The sequence below is a fragment of the Salvelinus fontinalis genome, chromosome 26 (genome assembly GCF_029448725.1).
Source record: "Salvelinus fontinalis isolate EN_2023a chromosome 26, ASM2944872v1, whole genome shotgun sequence".
In the NCBI taxonomy this organism is placed as follows: domain Eukaryota; kingdom Metazoa; phylum Chordata; class Actinopteri; order Salmoniformes; family Salmonidae; genus Salvelinus; species Salvelinus fontinalis.
In genome coordinates this window covers 6,148,077-6,166,216 of record NC_074690.1, presented here as the reverse complement: position 1 = coordinate 6,166,216, position 18,140 = coordinate 6,148,077, and positions in this window count along the sequence as shown.

Sequence of the window (18,140 nt, the reverse complement as noted above, 5' to 3'; positions counted from 1 at the left end):
CTCTAATCTGATGGTGGTAGATATCTAGTATCCCTTATGGCTCTAATTTGATTGTGGTAGTGGGGTGGTAGATGTCTAGTCTCCCTTATGGCTCTAATCTGGTAGTGGCAGTGGGGTGGTAGATGTCTAGTCTCCCTTATGGCTCTAATCTGGTAGTGGTAGTGGGGTGGTAGATGTCTAGTCTCCCTTATGGCTCTAATCTGATAGTGGTAGTGGGGTGGTAGATGTCTAGACTCCCTTATGGCTATAATCTGGTAGTGGTAGTGGGGTGGTAGATGTCTAGTCTCCCTTATGGCTCTAATCTGATAGTGGTAGTGGGGTGGTAGATGTCTAGACTCCCTTATGGCTATAATTTGGTAGTGGGGTGGTAGATGTCTAGTCTCATTTATGGCTCTAATCTGATAGTGGGGTGGTAGATGTCTAGTCTCCCTTATGGCTCTAATCTGATAGTGGTAGTGGGGTGGTAGATGTCTAGTCTCCATTATGGCTCTAATCTGATGGTGGTAGATATCTAGTCTCCCTTATGGCTCTAATTTGATATTGGTAGTGGGGTGGTAGATGTCTAGTCTCCCGTATGGCTCTAATCTGGTAGTGGTAGTGGGGTGGTAGATGTCTAGTCTTCCTTATGGCTCTAATCTGGTAGTGGTAGTGGGGTGGTAGATGTCTAGTCTCCCTTATGGCTATAATCTGATAGTGGTAGTGGGGTGGTAGATGTCTAGTCTCCCTTATGGCTCTAATCTGATAGTGGTAGTGGGGTGGTAGATGTCTAGTCTCCCTTATGGCTCTAATCTGGTAGTGGAAGTGGGGTGGTAGATGTCTAGGCTCCCTTATGGCTCTAATCTGGTAGTGGTAGTGGGGTGGTAGATGTCTAGTCTCCCTTATGGCTCTAATCTGATAGTGGTAGTGGGTTGGTAGATGTCTAGTCTCCCTTTTGGCTATAATCTGGTAGTGGTAGTGGGGTGGTAGATGTCTAGTCTCCCTTATGGCTCTAATCTGATAGTGGTAGTGGGGTGGTAGATGTCTAGTCTCACTTATGGCTCTAATCTGATAGTGGTAGTGGGGTGGTAGATGTCTAGTCTCCCCTCTGGCTCTAATCTGATCGTGGTAGTGGGGTGGTAGATGTCTAGTCTCCCTTATGGCTCTAATCTGGTAGTGGTAGTGGGGTGGTAGATGTCTAGTCTCCCTTATGACTCAAATCTGATAGTGGTAGTGGGGTGGTAGATGTCTAGTCTCCCTTATGGCTCTAATATGATAGTGGTAGTGGGGTGGTAGATGTCTAGTCTCCCTTATGGCTCTAATCTGATAGTGGTAGTGGGGTGGTAGATGTCTAGACTCCCTTATGGCTATAATTTGGTAGTGGGGTGGTAGATGTCTAGTCTCACTTATGGCTCTAATCTGATAGTGGGGTGGTAGATGTCTAGTCTCCCTTATGGCTCTAATCTGATAGTGGTAGTGGGGTGGTAGATGTCTAGTCTCCCTTATGGCTCTAATCTGATGGTGGTAGATATCTAGTATCCCTTATGGCTCTAATTTGATTGTGGTAGTGGGGTGGTAGATGTCTAGTCTCCCTTATGGCTCTAATCTGGTAGTGGCAGTGGGGTGGTAGATGTCTAGTCTCCCTTATGGCTCTAATCTGGTAGTGGTAGTGGGGTGGTAGATGTCTAGTCTCCCTTATGGCTCTAATCTGATAGTGGTAGTGGGGTGGTAGATGTCTAGACTCCCTTATGGCTATAATCTGGTAGTGGTAGTGGGGTGGTAGATGTCTAGTCTCCCTTATGGCTCTAATCTGATAGTGGTAGTGGGGTGGTAGATGTCTAGACTCCCTTATGGCTATAATTTGGTAGTGGGGTGGTAGATGTCTAGTCTCATTTATGGCTCTAATCTGATAGTGTGGTGGTAGATGTCTAGTCTCCCTTATGGCTCTAATCTGATAGTGGTAGTGGGGTGGTAGATGTCTAGTCTCCATTATGGCTCTAATCTGATGGTGGTAGATATCTAGTCTCCCTTATGGCTCTAATTTGATATTGGTAGTGGGGTGGTAGATGTCTAGTCTCCCGTATGGCTCTAATCTGGTAGTGGTAGTGGGGTGGTAGATGTCTAGTCTTCCTTATGGCTCTAATCTGGTAGTGGTAGTGGGGTGGTAGATGTCTAGTCTCCCTTATGGCTCTAATCTGGTAGTGGTAGTGGGGTGGTAGATGTCTAGTCTCCCTTATGACTCAAATCTGATAGTGGTAGTGGGGTGGTAGATGTCTAGTCTCCCTTATGGCTCTAATATGATAGTGGTAGTGGGGTGGTAGATGTCTAGTCTCCCTTATGGCTCTAATCTGATAGTGGTAGTGGGGTGGTAGATGTCTAGACTCCCTTATGGCTATAATTTGGTAGTGGGGTGGTAGATGTCTAGTCTCACTTATGGCTCTAATCTGATAGTGGGGTGGTAGATGTCTAGTCTCCCTTATGGCTCTAATCTGATAGTGGTAGTGGGGTGGTAGATGTCTAGTCTCCCGTATGGCTCTAATCTGGTAGTGGTAGTGGGGTGGTAGATGTCTAGTCTTCCTTATGGCTCTAATCTGGTAGTGGTAGTGGGGTGGTAGATGTCTAGTCTCCCTTATGGCTCTAATCTGGTAGTGGTAGTGGGGTGGTAGATGTCTAGTCTCCCTTATGACTCAAATCTGATAGTGGTAGTGGGGTGGTAGATGTCTAGTCTCCCTTATGGCTCTAATATGATAGTGGTAGTGGGGTGGTAGATGTCTAGTCTCCCTTATGGCTCTAATCTGATAGTGGTAGTGGGGTGGTAGATGTCTAGACTCCCTTATGGCTATAATTTGGTAGTGGGGTGGTAGATGTCTAGTCTCACTTATGGCTCTAATCTGATAGTGGGGTGGTAGATGTCTAGTCTCCCTTATGGCTCTAATCTGATAGTGGTAGTGGGGTGGTAGATGTCTAGTCTCCCTTATGGCTCTAATCTGATGGTGGTAGATATCTAGTATCCCTTATGGCTCTAATTTGATTGTGGTAGTGGGGTGGTAGATGTCTAGTCTCCCTTATGGCTCTAATCTGGTAGTGGCAGTGGGGTGGTAGATGTCTAGACTCCCTTATGGCTATAATCTGGTAGTGGTAGTGGGGTGGTAGATGTCTAGTCTCCCTTATGGCTCTAATCTGATAGTGGTAGTGGGGTGGTAGATGTCTAGACTCCCTTATGGCTATAATTTGGTAGTGGGGTGGTAGATGTCTAGTCTCATTTATGGCTCTAATCTGATAGTGGGGTGGTAGATGTCTAGTCTCCCTTATGGCTCTAATCTGATAGTGGTAGTGGGGTGGTAGATGTCTAGTCTCCATTATGGCTCTAATCTGATGGTGGTAGATATCTAGTCTCCCTTATGGCTCTAATTTGATATTGGTAGTGGGGTGGTAGATGTCTAGTCTCCCGTATGGCTCTAATCTGGTAGTGGTAGTGGGGTGGTAGATGTCTAGTCTTCCTTATGGCTCTAATCTGGTAGTGGTAGTGGGGTGGTAGATGTCTAGTCTCCCTTATGGCTATAATCTGATAGTGGTAGTGGGGTGGTAGATGTCTAGTCTCCCTTATGGCTCTAATCTGATAGTGGTAGTGGGGTGGTAGATGTCTAGTCTCCCTTATGGCTCTAATCTGGTAGTGGAAGTGGGGTGGTAGATGTCTAGGCTCCCTTATGGCTCTAATCTGGTAGTGGTAGTGGGGTGGTAGATGTCTAGTCTCCCTTATGGCTCTAATCTGATAGTGGTAGTGGGTTGGTAGATGTCTAGTCTCCCTTTTGGCTATAATCTGGTAGTGGTAGTGGGGTGGTAGATGTCTAGTCTCCCTTATGGCTCTAATATGATAGTGGTAGTGGGGTGGTAGATGTCTAGTCTCCCTTATGGCTCTAATCTGATAGTGGTAGTGGGGTGGTAGATGTCTAGTCTCCCTTATGGCTCTAATCTGATGGTGGTAGATATCTAGTGTCCCTTATGGCTCTAATTTGATTGTGGTAGTGGGGTGGTAGATGTCTAGTCTCCCTTATGGCTCTAATCTGGTAGTGGCAGTGGGGTGGTAGATGTCTAGTCTCCCTTATGGCTCTAATCTGGTAGTGGCAGTGGGGTGGTAGATGTCTAGTCTCCTTTATGGCTCTAATCTGGTAGTGGTAGTGGGGTGGTAGATGTCTAGTCTCCCTTATGGCTCTAATCTGATAGTGGTAGTGGGGTGGTAGATGTCTAGACTCCCTTATGACTCTAATCTGATAGTGGTAGTAGGGTGGTAGATGTCTAGGCTCCCTTATGGCTCCAATCTGATAGTGGTAGTGGGGTGGTAGATGTCAAGACTCCCTTATGGCTCTAATTTGGTAGTGGGGTGGTAGATGTCTAGTCTCACTTATGGCTCTAATCTGATAGTGGGGTGGTAGATGTCTAGGCTCCCTTATGGCTCTAATCTGAAAGTGGGGTGGTAGATGTCTAGGCTCCCTTATGGCTCTAATCTGATAGTGATAGTGGGGTGGTAGATGTCTAGTTTCCCTTATGGCTCTAATTTGATAGTGGTAGTGGGGTGGTGGATGTCTAGTCTCCCTCATGGCTCTAATCTGATAGTGGGGTGGTATAAGTCTAGTCTCCCTTATTGCTCTAATCTGATAGAGGTAGTGGGGTGGTAGATGTCTAGGCTCCCTTATGGCTCTTATTTTTATAGTGTAAGTGGGGTGTAGATGTCTAGTCTCCCTTATGGCTCTAATCTGATAGTGGTAGTGGGGTGGTAGATGTCTAGTCTCCCTTATGGCTCTAATCTGACAGTGGTAGTGGGGTGGTAGATGTCTAGTCTCCCTTCTGGCTCTTATCTGATAGTGGCAGTATGGTGGTAGATGTCTAGGCTCCCTTATGGCTCTAATCTGATAGTGGTAGTGGGGTGGTAGATGTCTAGTCTCCCTTATGGCTCTAATCTGATAGTGGTAGTGGGGTGGTAGATGTCTAGTCTCCCTTATGGCTCTAAACTGATAGTGGTAGTGGGGTGGTAGATGTCTAGGCTCCCTTATGGCTCTAATCTGATAGTGGTAGTGGGGTGGTAGATGTCTAGTCTCCCTTATGGCTATAATCTGGTAGTGGTAGTGGGGTGGTAGATGTCTAGTCTCCCTTATGGCTCTAATCTGATAGTGGTAGTGGGGTGGTAGATGTCTAGGCTCCCTTATGGCTCTAATCTGATAGTGGTAGTGGGGTGGTAGATGTCTAGACTCCCTTATGGCTCTACTTTGGTAGTGGGGTGGTAGATGTCTAGTCTCACTTATGGCTCTAATCTGATAGTGGTAGTGGGGTGGTAGATGTCTAGTCTCCCCTCTGGCTCTAATCTGATCGTGGTAGTGGGGTGGTAGATGTCTAGTCTCCCTTATGGCTCTAATCTGGTAGTGGTAGTGGGGTGGTAGATGTCTAGTCTCCCTTATGACTCAAATCTGATAGTGGTAGTGGGGTGGTAGATGTCTAGTCTCCCTTATGGCTCTAATATGATAGTGGTAGTGGGGTGGTAGATGTCTAGTCTCCCTTATGGCTCTAATCTGATAGTGGTAGTGGGGTGGTAGATGTCTAGACTCCCTTATGGCTATAATTTGGTAGTGGGGTGGTAGATGTCTAGTCTCACTTATGGCTCTAATCTGATAGTGGGGTGGTAGATGTCTAGTCTCCCTTATGGCTCTAATCTGATAGTGGTAGTGGGGTGGTAGATGTCTAGTCTCCCTTATGGCTCTAATCTGATGGTGGTAGATATCTAGTATCCCTCATGGCTCTAATTTGATTGTGGTAGTGGGGTGGTAGATGTCTAGTCTCCCTTATGGCTCTAATCTGGTAGTGGCAGTGGGGTGGTAGATGTCTAGTCTCCCTTATGGCTCTAATCTGGCAGTGGTAGTGGGGTGGTAGATGTCTAGTCTCCCTTATGGCTCTAATCTGATAGTGGTAGTGGGGTGGTAGATGTCTAGACTCCCTTATGGCTATAATCTGGTAGTGGTAGTGGGGTGGTAGATGTCTAGTCTCCCTTATGACTCTAATCTGATAGTGGTAGTGGGGTGGTAGATGTCTAGGCTCCCTTATGGCTCCAATCTGATAGTGGTAGTGGGGTGGTAGATGTCTAGACTCCCTTATGGCTCTAATCTGATAGTGGTAGTGGGGTGGTAGATGTCTAGTCTCCCTTATGGCTCTAATCTGATAGTGGTAGTGGGGTGGTAAATGTCAAGACTCCCTTATGGCTCTAATTAGGTAGTGGGGTGGTAGATGTCTAGTCTCACTTATGGCTCTAATCTGATAGTGGGGTGGTAGATGTCTAGGCTCCCTTATGGCTCTAATCTGATAGTGATAGTGGGGTGGTAGATGTCTAGTCTCCCTTATGGCTCTAATTTGATAGTGGTAGTGGGGTGGTGGATGTCTAGTCTCCCTCATGGCTCTAATCTGATAGTGGGGTGGTAGATGTCTAGTCTCCCTTATTGCTCTAATCTGATAGTGGCAGTGGGGTGGTAGATGTCTAGTCTCCCTTATGGCTCTAATCTGACAGTGGTAGTGGGGTGGTAGATGTCTAGTCTCCCTTCTGGCTCTTATCTGATAGTGGTAGTATGGTGGTAGATGTCTAGGCTCCCTTATGGCTCTAATCTGATAGTGGTAGTGGGGTGGTAGATGTCTAGTCTCCCTTATGGCTCTAATCTGATAGTGGTAGTGGGGTGGTAGATGTCTAGTCTCCCTTATGGCTCTAATCTGATAGTGGTAGTGGGGTGGTAGATGTCTAGACTCCCTTATGGCTATAATTTGGTAGTGGGGTGGTAGATGTCTAGTCTCATTTATGGCTCTAATCTGATAGTGGGGTGGTAGATGTCTAGTCTCCCTTATGGCTCTAATCTGATAGTGGTAGTGGGGTGGTAGATGTCTAGTCTCCCTTATGGCTCTAATCTGATGGTGGTAGATATCTAGTCTCCCTTATGGCTCTAATTTGATATTGGTAGTGGGGTGGTAGATGTCTAGTCTCCCGTATGGCTCTAATCTGGTAGTGGTAGTGGGGTGGTAGATGTCTAGTCTTCCTTATGGCTCTAATCTGGTAGTGGTAGTGGGGTGGTAGATGTCTAGTCTCCCTTATGGCTATAATCTGATAGTGGTAGTGGGGTGGTAGATGTCTAGTCTCCCTTATGGCTCTAATCTGATAGTGGTAGTGGGGTGGTAGATGTCTAGTCTCCCTTATGGCTCTAATCTGGTAGTGGAAGTGGGGTGGTAGATGTCTAGTCTCCCTTATGGCTCTAATCTGGTAGTGGTAGTGGGGTGGTAGATGTCTAGTCTCCCTTATGGCTCTAATCTGATAGTGGTAGTGGGTTGGTAGATGTCTAGTCTCCCTTTTGGCTATAATCTGGTAGTGGTAGTGGGGTGGTAGATGTCTAGTCTCCCTTATGGCTCTAATCTGATAGTGGTAGTGGGGTGGTAGATGTCTAGTCTCCCTTATGGCTCTAATCTGATGGTGGTAGATATCTAGTGTCCCTTATGGCTCTAATTTGATTGTGGTAGTGGGGTGGTAGATGTCTAGTCTCCCTTATGGCTCTAATCTGGTAGTGGCAGTGGGGTGGTAGATGTCTAGTCTCCCTTATGGCTCTAATCTGGTAGTGGCAGTGGGGTGGTAGATGTCTAGTCTCCCTCATGGCTCTAATCTGATAGTGGGGTGGTAGATGTCTAGTCTCCTTTATGGCTCTAATCTGGTAGTGGTAGTGGGGTGGTAGATGTCTAGTCTCCCTTATGGCTCTAATCTGATAGTGGTAGTGGGGTGGTAGATGTTAGACTCCCTTATGGCTATGATCTGGTAGTGGTAGTGGGGTGGTAGATGTCTAGTCTCCCTTATGACTCTAATCTGATAGTGGTAGTGGGGTGGTAGATGTCTAGGCTCCCTTATGGCTCCAATCTGATAGTGGTAGTGGGGTGGTAGATGTCAAGACTCCCTTATGGCTCTAATTTGGTAGTGGGGTGGTAGATGTCTAGTCTCACTTATGGCTCTAATCTGATAGTGGTAGTGGGGTGGTAGATGTCTAGACTCCCTTATGGCTATAATCTGGTAGTGGTAGTGGGGTGGTAGATGTCTAGTCTCCCTTATGACTCTAATCTGATAGTGGTAGTGGGGTGGTAGATGTCTAGGCTCCCTTATGGCTCCAATCTGATAGTGGTAGTGGGGTGGTAGATGTCTAGACTCCCTTATGGCTCTAATCTGATAGTGGTAGTGGGGTGGTAGATGTCTAGTCTCCCTTATGGCTCTAATCTGATAGTGGTAGTGGGGTGGTAGATGTCAAGACTCCCTTATGGCTCTAATTAGGTAGTGGGGTGGTAGATGTCTAGTCTCACTTATGGCTCTAATCTGATAGTGGGGTGGTAGATGTCTAGGCTCCCTTATGGCTCTAATCTGATAGTGATAGTGGGGTGGTAGATGTCTAGGCTCCCTTATGGCTCTAATTTGATAGTGGTAGTGGGGTGGTGGATGTCTAGTCTCCCTCATGGCTCTAATCTGATAGTGGGGTGGTAGATGTCTAGTCTCCCTTATTGCTCTAATCTGATAGAGGTGGTGGGGTGGTAGATGTCTAGTCTCCCTTATGGCTCTTATTTTTATAGTGTAAGTGGGGTGTAGATGTCTAGTCTCCCTTATGGCTCTAATCTGATAGTGGTAGTGGGGTGGTAGATGTCTAGTCTCCCTTATGGCTCTAATCTGACAGTGGTAGTGGGGTGGTAGATGTCTAGTCTCCCTTCTGGCTCTTATCTGATAGTGGTAGTATGGTGGTAGATGTCTAGGCTCCCTTATGGCTCTAATCTGATAGTGGTAGTGGGGTGGTAGATGTCTAGTCTCCCTTATGGCTCTAATCTGATAGTGGTAGTGGGGTGGTAGATGTCTAGTCTCCCTTATGGCTCTAATCTGATAGTGGTAGTGGGGTGGTAGATGTCTAGACTCCCTTATGGCTATAATTTGGCAGTGGGGTGGTAGATGTCTAGTCTCATTTATGGCTCTAATCTGATAGTGGGGTGGTAGATGTCTAGTCTCCCTTATGGCTCTAATCTGATAGTGGTAGTGGGGTGGTAGATGTCTAGTCTCCATTATGGCTCTAATCTGATGGTGGTAGATATCTAGTCTCCCTTATGGCTCTAATTTGATATTGGTAGTGGGGTGGTAGATGTCTAGTCTCCCGTATGGCTCTAATCTGGTAGTGGTAGTGGGGTGGTAGATGTCTAGTCTTCCTCATGGCTCTAATCTGGTAGTGGTAGTGGGGTGGTAGATGTCTAGTCTCCCTTATGGCTATAATCTGATAGTGGTAGTGGGGTGGTAGATGTCTAGTCTCCCTTATGGCTCTAATCTGATAGTGGTAGTGGGGTGGTAGATGTCTAGTCTCCCTTATGGCTCTAATCTGGTAGTGGAAGTGGGGTGGTAGATGTCTAGTCTCCCTTATGGCTCTAATCTGGTAGTGGTAGTGGGGTGGTAGATGTCTAGTCTCCCTTATGGCTCTAATCTGATAGTGGTAGTGGGTTGGTAGATGTCTAGTCTCCCCTTTGGCTATAATCTGGTAGTGGTAGTGGGGTGGTAGATGTCTAGTCTCCCTTATGGCTCTAATATGATAGTTGTAGTGGGGTGGTAGATGTCTAGTCTCCCTTATGGCTCTAATCTGATAGTGGTAGTGGGGTGGTAGATGTCTAGTCTCCCTTATGGCTCTAATCTGGTAGTGGCAGTGGGTGGTAGATGTCTAGTCTCCTTTATGGCTCTAATCTGGTAGTGGTAGTGGGGTGGTAGATGTCTAGGCTCCCTTATGGCTCCAATCTGATAGTGGTAGTGGGGTGGTAGATGTCTAGTCTCCCTTATGGCTCTAATCTGATAGTGGTAGTGGGTTGGTAGATGTCTAGTCTCCCTTTTGGCTATAATCTGGTAGTGGTAGTGGGGTGGTAGATGTCTAGTCTCCCTTATGGCTCTAATATGATAGTGGTAGTGGGGTGGTAGATGTCTAGTCTCCCTTATGGCTCTAATCTGATAGTGGTAGTGGGGTGGTAGATGTCTAGTCTCACTTATGGCTCTAATCTGATAGTGGGGTGGTAGATGTCTAGGCTCCCTTATGGCTCTAATTTGATAGTGGTAGTGGGGTGGTGGATGTCTAGTCTCCCTAATGGCTCTAATCTGATAGTGGGGTGGTATAAGTCTAGTCTCCCTTATTGCTCTAATCTGATAGAGGTAGTGGGGTGGTAGATGTCTAGTCTCCCTTATGGCTCTTATTTTTATAGTGTAAGTGGGGTGTAGATGTCTAGTCTCCCTTATGGCTCTAATCTGATAGTGGTAGTGGGGTGGTAGATGTCTAGTCTCCCTTATGGCTCTAATCTGACAGTGGTAGTGGGGTGGTAGATGTCTAGTCTCCCTTCTGGCTCTTATCTGATAGTGGTAGTATGGTGGTAGATGTCTAGGCTCCCTTATGGCTCTAATCTGATAGTGGTAGTGGGGTGGTAGATGTCTAGTCTCCCTTATGGCTCTAATCTGATAGTGGTAGTGGGGTGGTAGATGTCTAGTCTCCCTTATGGCTCTAAACTGATAGTGGTAGTGGGGTGGTAGATGTCTAGACTCCCTTATGGCTATAATTTGGTAGTGGGGTGGTAGATGTCTAGTCTCATTTATGGCTCTAATCTGATAGTGGGGTGGTAGATGTCTAGTCTCCCTTATGGCTCTAATCTGATAGTGGTAGTGGGGTGGTAGATGTCTAGTCTCCATTATGGCTCTAATCTGATGGTGGTAGATATCTAGTCTCCGTTATGGCTCTAATTTGATATTGGTATTGGGGTGGTAGATGTCTAGTCTCCCTTATGGCTCTAATCTGATAGTGGGGTGGGAGATGTCTAGTCTGCCTTATGGGTCTAATCTGATAGTGGTAGTAAGGTGGTAGATGTCTAGTCTCCCTTATGGCTCTAATCTGGTAGTGGTAGATGTCTAGTCTCCCTTATGGCTCTAATCTGATAGTGGTAGTGGGGTGGTAGATGTCTAGTCTCCCTTATGGCTCTAATCTGATAGTGGTAGTGGGGTGGTAGATGTCTAGTCTCCCTTATGGCTCTAATCTGATAGTGGTAGTGTGTTGGTAGATGTCTAGTCTCCCTTATGGCTCTAATCTGGTAGTGGTAGATGTCTAGTCTCCCTTATGGCTCTAATCTGATAGTGGTAGTGGGGTGGTAGATGTCTAGGCTCCATTATGGCTCTAATCTGATAGTGGTAGTGGGGTGGTAGATGTCAAGACTCCCTTGTGGCTCTAATTTGGTAGTGGGGTGGTAGATGTTTAGTCTCCCTTATGGCTCTAATCTGATAGTGGTAGTGGGGTGGTAGATGTTTAGTCTCCCTTATGGCTCTAATTTGATAGTGGTAGTGGGGTGGTAGATGTCTAGGCTCCCTTATGGCTCTAATCTGATAGTGGTAGTGGGGTGGTAGATGTCTAGTCTCCCTTATGGCTCTAATCTGATAGTGGTAGTGGGGTGGTAGATGTCTAGTCTCCCTTATGGCTCTAATCTGATAGTGGTAGTGGGGTGGTAGATGTCTAGGCTCCCTTATGGCTCTAATCTGATAGTGGTAGTGGGGTGGTAGATGTCTAGACTCCCTTATGGCTCTAATTTGGTAGTGGGGTGGTTGATGTCTAGTCTCACTTATGGCTCGAATCTGTTAGTGGGGTGGTAGATGTCTAGTCTCCCTTATGGCTCCAATTTGATAGTGGTAGTGGGGTGGTAGATGTCTAGTCTCCCTCATGGCTCTAATCTGATAGTGGGGTGGTAGATGTCTAGTCTCCCTTATGGCTCTAATCTGATAGTGGTAGTGGGGTGGTAGATGTCTAGTCTCCCTTATGGCTCTAATCTGATAGTGGTAGTGTGGTGGTAGATGTCTAGTCTCCCTTATGGCTCTAATCTGATAGTGGTAGTGTGGTGGTAGATGTCTAGTCTCCCTTATGGCTCTAATCTGATAGTGGTAGTGGGGTGGTAGATGTCTAGTCTCCCTTATGGCTCTAATCTGATACTGGTAGTGGGGTGGTAGATGTCTAGTCTCCCTTATGGCTCTAATCTGATAGTGCTAGTGGGGTGGTAGATGTCTATACTCCCCTATGGCTCTAATCTGATAGTGGTAGTGGGGTGGTAGATGTCTAGTCTCCCTTATGGCTATAATCTGGTAGTGGTAGTGGGGTGGTAGATGTCTAGTCTCCCTTATGGCTCTAATCTGATAGTGGTAGTGGGGTGGTAGATGTCTAGGCTCCCGTATGGCTCTAATCTGATAGTGGTAGTTGGGTGGTAGATGTCTAGACTCCCTTATGGCTCTAATTTGGTAGTGGGGTGGTAGATGTCTAGTCTCACTTATGGCTCTAATCTGATAGTGTGGTGGTAGATGTCTAGTCTCCCTTATGGCTCTAATCTGATAGTGGTAGTGGGGTGGTAGATGTCTAGTCTCCCTTATGTCTCTAATTTGATAGTGGTAGTGGGTGGTAGATGTCTAGTCTCCCTCATGGCTCTAATCTGATAGTGGGGTGGTAGATGTCTAGTCTGCCTTATGGCTCTAATCTGGTAGTGGTAGTAAGGAGGTAGATGTCTAGTCTCCCTTATGGCTCTAATCTGGTAGTGGTAGATGTCTAGTCTCCCTTATGGCTCTAATCTGATAGTGGTAGTGGGGTGGTAGATGTCTAGTCTCCCTTATGGCTCTAATCTGATAGTGGTAGTGGGGTGGTAGATGTCTAGTCTCCCTTATGGCTATAATCTGGTAGTGGTAGTGGGGTGGTAGATGTCTAGTCTCCCTTATGGCTCTAATCTGATAGTGGTAGTGGGGTGGTAGATGTCTAGTCTCCCTTATGGCTCTAATCTGATAGTGGTAGTGGGGTGGTAGATGTCTAGACTCCATTATGGCTTTAATTTGGTAGTGGGGTGGTTGATGTCTAGTCTCACTTATGGCTCAAATCTGTTAGTGGGGTGGTAGATGTCTAGTCTCCCTTATGGCTCTAATCTGATAGTGGTAGTGGGGTGGTAGATGTCTAGTCTCCCTTATGGCTCTAATTTGATAGTGGTAGTGGGGTGGTAGATGTCTAGTCTCCCTCATGGCTCTAATCTGATAGTGGGGTGGTAGATGTCTAGTCTCTCTTATGGCTCTAATCTGATAGTGGTAGTGGGGTGGTAGATGTCTAGTCTCCCTTATGGCTCTAATCTGATAGTGGTAGTTGGGTGGTAGATGTCTAGTCTCCCTTATGGCTCTAATCTGATAGTGGTAGTGTGTTGGTAGATGTCTAGTCTCCCTTATGGCTCTAATCTGGTAGTGGTAGATGTCTAGTCTCCCTTATGGCTCTAATCTGATAGTGGTAGTGGGGTGGTAGATGTCTAGGCTCCCTTATGGCTCTAATCTGATAGTGGTAGTGGGGTGGGAGATGTCAAGACTCCCTTGTGGCTCTAATTTGGTAGTGGGGTGGTAGATGTCTAGTCTCACTTATGGATCTAATCTGATAGTGGGGTGGTAGATGTCTAGTCTCCCTTATGGCTCTAATCTGATAGTGGTAGTGGGGTGGTAGATATTTAGTCTCCCTTATGGCTCTAATCTGATAGTGGTAGTGGGGTGGTAGATGTTTAGTCTCCCTTATGGCTCTAATTTGATAGTGGTAGTGGGGTGGTGGATGTCTAGTCTCCCTCATGGCTCTAATCTGATAGTGGGGTGGTAGATGTCTAGTCTCCCTTATGGCTCTAATCTGATAGAGGTGGTGGGGTGGTAGATGTCTAGTCTGCCTTATGTCTCTTATTTTTATATTGGTAGTGGGGTGTAGATGTCTAGTCTCCCTTATGGCTCTAATCTGATAGAGGTAGTGGGGTGGTAGATGTCTAGTCTCCCTTATGGCTCTAATCTGATAGTGGTAGTGTGGTGGTAGATGTCTAGTCTCCCTTATGGCTCTAATCTGATAGTGGTAGTGGTGTGGTAGATGTCTAGTCTCCCTTATGGCTCTAATCTGATAGTGGTAGTGGGGTGGTAGATGTCTAGTCTCCCTTATGGCTCTAATCTGATAGTGGTAGTGTGGTGGTAGATGTCTAGTCTCCCTTATGGCTCTAATCTGATAGTGGTAGTGGGGTGGTAGATGTCTAGTCTCCCTTATGGCTCTAATCTGATAGTGGTAGTGGGGTGGTAGATGTCTAGTCTCCCTTATGGCTCTAATCTGATAGTGGTAGTGGGGTGGTAGATGTCTAGTCTCCCTTATGGCTCTAATCTGATAGTGGTAGTGGGGTGGTAGATGTCTAGTCTCCCTTATGGCTATAATCTGGTAGTGGTAGTGGGGTGGTAGATGTCTAGTCTCCCTTATGGCTCTAATCTGATAGTGGTAGTGGGGTGGTAGATGTCTAGGCTCCCTTATGGCTCTAATCTGATAGTGGTAGTGGGGTGGTAGATGTCTAGACTCCATTATGGCTTTAATTTGGTAGTGGGGTGGTTGATGTCTAGTCTCACTTATGGCTCAAATCTGTTAGTGGGGTGGTAGATGTCTAGTCTCCCTTATGGCTCTAATCTGATAGTGGTAGTGGGGTGGTAGATGTCTAGTCTCCCTTATGGCTCTATTTTGATAGTGGTAGTGGGGTGGTAGATGTCTAGTCTCCCTCATGGCTCTAATCTGATAGTGGGGTGGTAGATGTCTAGTCTCCCTTATGGCTCTAATCTGATAGTGGTAGTGGGGTGGTAGATGTCTAGTCTCCCTTATGGCTCTAATCTGATAGTGGTAGTTGGGTGGTAGATGTCTAGTCTCCCTTATGGCTCTAATCTGATAGTGGTAGTGTGTTGGTAGATGTCTAGTCTCCCTTATGGCTCTAATCTGGTAGTGGTAGATGTCTAGTCTCCCTTATGGCTCTAATCTGATAGTGGTAGTGGGGTGGTAGATGTCTAGGCTCCCTTATGGCTCTAATCTGATAGTGGTAGTGGGGTGGTAGATGTCAAGACTCCCTTGTGGCTCTAATTTGGTAGTGGGGTGGTAGATGTCTAGTCTCACTTATGGATCTAATCTGATAGTGGGGTGGTAGATGTCTAGTCTCCCTTATGGCTCTAATCTGACAGTGGTAGTGGGGTGGTAGATGTTTAGTCTCCCTTATGGCTCTAATTTGATAGTGGTAGTGGGGTGGTGGATGTCTAGTCTCCCTCATGGCTCTAATCTGATAGTGGGGTGGTAGATGTCTAGTCTCCCTTATGGCTCTAATCTGATAGAGGTGGTGGGGTGGTAGATGTCTAGCCTGCTTATGTCTCTTATTTTTATATTGGTAGTGGGGTGTAGATGTCTAGTCTCCCTTATGGCTCTAATCTGATAGAGGTAGTGGGGTGGTAGATGTCTAGTCTCCCTTATGGCTCTAATCTGATAGTGGTAGTGGGGTGGTAGATGTCTAGTCTCCATTATGGCTCTAATCTGATAATGGTAGTGTGGTGGTAGATGTCTAGTCTCCCTTATGGCTCTAATCTGATAGTGGTAGTGGGGTGGTAGATGTCTAGGCTCCCGTATGGCTCTAATCTGATAGTGGTAGTTGGGTGGTAGATGTCTAGACTCCCTTATGGCTCTAATTTGGTAGTGGGGTGGTAGATGTTTAGTCTCACTTATGGCTCTAATCTGATAGTGTGGTGGTAGATGTCTAGTCTCCCTTATGGCTCTAATCTGATAGTGGTAGTGGGGTGGTAGATGTCTAGTCTCCCTTATGTCTCTAATTTGATAGTGGTAGTGGGTGGTAGATGTCTAGTCTCCCTCATGGCTCTAATCTGATAGTGGGGTGGTAGATGTCTAGTCTGCCTTATGGCTCTAATCTGGTAGTGGTAGTAAGGTGGTAGATGTCTAGTCTCCCTTATGGCTCTAATCTGGTAGTGGTAGATGTCTAGTCTCCCTTATGGCTCTAATCTGATAGTGGTAGTGGGGTGGTAGATGTCTAGTCTCCCTTATGGCTCTAATCTGATAGTGGTAGTGGGGTGGTAGATGTCTAGTCTCCCTTATGGCTATAATCTGGTAGTGGTAGTGGGGTGGTAGATGTCTAGTCTCCCTTATGGCTCTAATCTGATAGTGGTAGTGGGGTGGTAGATGTCTAGGCTCCCTTATGGCTCTAATCTGATAGTGGTAGTGGGGTGGTAGATGTCTAGACTCCTTTATGGCTCTAATTTGGTAGTGGGGTGGTTGATGTCTAGTCTCCCTTATGGCTCTAATCTGATAGAGGTGGTGGGGTGGTAGATGTCTAGTCTGCCTTATGTCTCTTATTTTTATATTGGTAGTGGGGTGTAGATGTCTAGTCTCCCTTATGGCTCTAATCTGATAGAGGTAGTGGGGTGGTAGATGTCTAGTCTCCCTTATGGCTCTAATCTGATAGTGGTAGTGTGGTGGTAGATGTCTAGTCTCCCTTATGGCTCTAATCTGATAGTGGTAGTGGTGTGGTAGATGTCTAGTCTCCCTTATGGCTCTAATCTGATAGTGGTAGTGGGGTGGTAGATGTCTAGTCTCCCTTATGGCTCTAATCTGATAGTGGTAGTGGGGTGGTAGATGTCTAGTCTCCCTTATGGCTCTAATCTGATAGTGGTAGTGGGGTGGTAGATGTCTAGTCTCCCTTATGGCTCTAATCTGATAGTGGTAGTGGGGTGGTAGATGTCTAGTCTCCCTTATGGCTCTAATCTGATAGTGGTAGTGGGGTGGTAGATGTCTAGTCTCCCTTATGGCTCTAATCTGATAGTGGTAGTGGGGTGGTAGATGTCTAGTCTCCCTTATGGCTATAATCTGGTAGTGGTAGTGGGGTGGTAGATGTCTAGTCTCCCTTATGGCTCTAATCTGATAGTGGTAGTGGGGTGGTAGATGTCTAGGCTCCCTTATGGCTCTAATCTGATAGTGGTAGTGGGGTGGTAGATGTCTAGACTCCATTATGGCTTTAATTTGGTAGTGGGGTGGTTGATGTCTAGTCTCACTTATGGCTCAAATCTGTTAGTGGGGTGGTAGATGTCTAGTCTCCCTTATGGCTCTAATCTGATAGTGGTAGTGGGGTGGTAGATGTCTAGTCTCCCTTATGGCTCTATTTTGATAGTGGTAGTGGGGTGGTAGATGTCTAGTCTCCCTCATGGCTCTAATCTGATAGTGGGGTGGTAGATGTCTAGTCTCCCTTATGGCTCTAATCTGATAGTGGTAGTGGGGTGGTAGATGTCTAGTCTCCCTTATGGCTCTAATCTGATAGTGGTAGTTGGGTGGTAGATGTCTAGTCTCCCTTATGGCTCTAATCTGATAGTGGTAGTGTGTTGGTAGATGTCTAGTCTCCCTTATGGCTCTAATCTGGTAGTGGTAGATGTCTAGTCTCCCTTATGGCTCTAATCTGATAGTGGTAGTGGGGTGGTAGATGTCTAGGCTCCCTTATGGCTCTAATCTGATAGTGGTAGTGGGGTGGTAGATGTCAAGACTCCCTTGTGGCTCTAATTTGGTAGTGGGGTGGTAGATGTCTAGTCTCACTTATGGATCTAATCTGATAGTGGGGTGGTAGATGTCTAGTCTCCCTTATGGCTCTAATCTGATAGTGGTAGTGGGGTGGTAGATGTTTAGTCTCCCTTATGGCTCTAATTTGATAGTGGTAGTGGGGTGGTGGATGTCTAGTCTCCCTCATGGCTCTAATCTGATAGTGGGGTGGTAGATGTCTAGTCTCCCTTATGGCTCTAATCTGATAGAGGTGGTGGGGTGGTAGATGTCTAGTCTGCCTTATGTCTCTTATTTTTATATTGGTAGTGGGGTGTAGATGTCTAGTCTCCCTTATGGCTCTAATCTGATAGAGGTAGTGGGGTGGTAGATGTCTAGTCTCCCTTATGGCTCTAATCTGATAGTGGTAGTGGGGTGGTAGATGTCTAGTCTCCATTATGGCTCTAATCTGATAATGGTAGTGTGGTGGTAGATGTCTAGTCTCCCTTATGGCTCTAATCTGATAGTGGTAGTGGGGTGGTAGATGTCTAGGCTCCCGTATGGCTCTAATCTGATAGTGGTAGTTGGGTGGTAGATGTCTAGACTCCCTTATGGCTCTAATTTGGTAGTGGGGTGGTAGATGTCTAGTCTCACTTATGGCTCTAATCTGATAGTGTGGTGGTAGATGTCTAGTCTCCCTTATGGCTCTAATCTGATAGTGGTAGTGGGGTGGTAGATGTCTAG